The following is a 1,437-nucleotide window of genomic DNA, read 5'->3' as shown; positions in this document are numbered from 1 at the left end:
CAAATATACCGTTGCTGATCGACATCTTCACGAAAGTCATGGATGATGTTGGTTTTTTTGGGAAAAGACCCATGGAAAGAGCTGAGAGCCTTAGCCAGGGGTGTTCCTTATCGAGGCTCAGAAGATGCGAAAGAGGCCTCACTGACGAGGCCCAGGGCGTAGTGGCAGTACAGGTCGTTTTCATAGATGGTGGAGAGGTAGACGGAGCCGGTGGTGGCTGCCTTGTGAGCGTAGTCTGCCCTGCTGGTTCCCATTTTTCAAAAGCCAATGTTGAACTCGACTAAGGAGGACGAACTCAACAAGGCCACGCCACGGTATCAGGAGTGAATGGCGCCCTCGAAGATGAAGTCAACGTTGAAGACTACAAAAAGGGAACATCGCCCATACCAGGCACGATACATTCCTGCAACGGTTTAACTGACGAAAATGCTCAACATAATCGTTCGCGTCCGCCGTCTGAGATTGAGCTTGAGAAGCACAAGCAGCCGGTGATTCGTTATGTGCGTATTGCGTGGAGCAGAAGTTGTGTCTGAGGTCCCTTTCCGAATCCCAGCTTCCTTGCGCACATTCAGTCCCACAGAAGCCCTGGCATTTCTCCTCATTGAAAACTGAAAACAAGCACAACACCCTCAGCCGCGCACTGCGCCCAACCAGCATCGAACATGTCGATTCTACCAAGGGAGAGAGGACGTGGAAGTGACGAGGCAGAGCTTGTGTTGTCCGAGGCGTAGAGGGAAGTTTGTATGAGGGTAGGGATGAAGGTTTGAAGTGGGGGGGAGAGGCGGGGAGAGGCAGTTGAGGCGGAAGACGAGGCTTTCGAGGTGGAATGGGGGCTTGAGGTGGAAGGGAAATTTTGGAGGATTACTTTGGGGAGGGGTGGAGGAGGTTCTTTGCGAAGGCTCTGCATACAGGGATGGATGCTGGCAAGGTGGGCCATGTAAACTCGGATGGCGGGATTAGGATCTGAAGATTTGAAGGGGCGAGGGAGCGCGAAGGAGGGTCGAAGCCATGTGCTTATGTTGGGTTTATGTGAGGGGTGTCGGATAGTGCTTCAACGAGTCCTGGTTTACACTGACTGGTCGCGTACGAGCACTTGTGTGTGTTTCTAGAGTCGTGGCCTGTGAGTAGGCCTTGAGCGGGACTTGATCATCACGCGCATCTGAGGATGGCCATTTTATGTTGTAAGAAAGAAGCTCAAAATTCGGGAGACATACCTTTGTGTCAAAGTTCTATGTTTGTAGTTGCAACAAGGCCATGTTAGACGTTGGACGAGGACTTGGAGTGGATGAGGAGGACTTGGAGTGGATGAGGAGGAGTGAGTCACGAGTGCTGTGCGCATGCTGATTGTTGAACACGACTACTCTGCAACACCGTCGTCGAGATTTTAGTGAGGTTTCAACCGCCTCTGCTTCGGCACCATGCAGTTGTTGAGGAGGT

This window comes from Laccaria bicolor, genomic scaffold, assembly GCF_000143565.1.
Source record: "Laccaria bicolor S238N-H82 LACBIscaffold_82 genomic scaffold, whole genome shotgun sequence".
Taxonomy (NCBI): Eukaryota; Fungi; Basidiomycota; class Agaricomycetes; order Agaricales; family Hydnangiaceae; genus Laccaria; species Laccaria bicolor.
The sequence above is the reverse complement of the archived record's forward strand: the minus strand, read 5'-3'. Positions refer to the sequence as shown.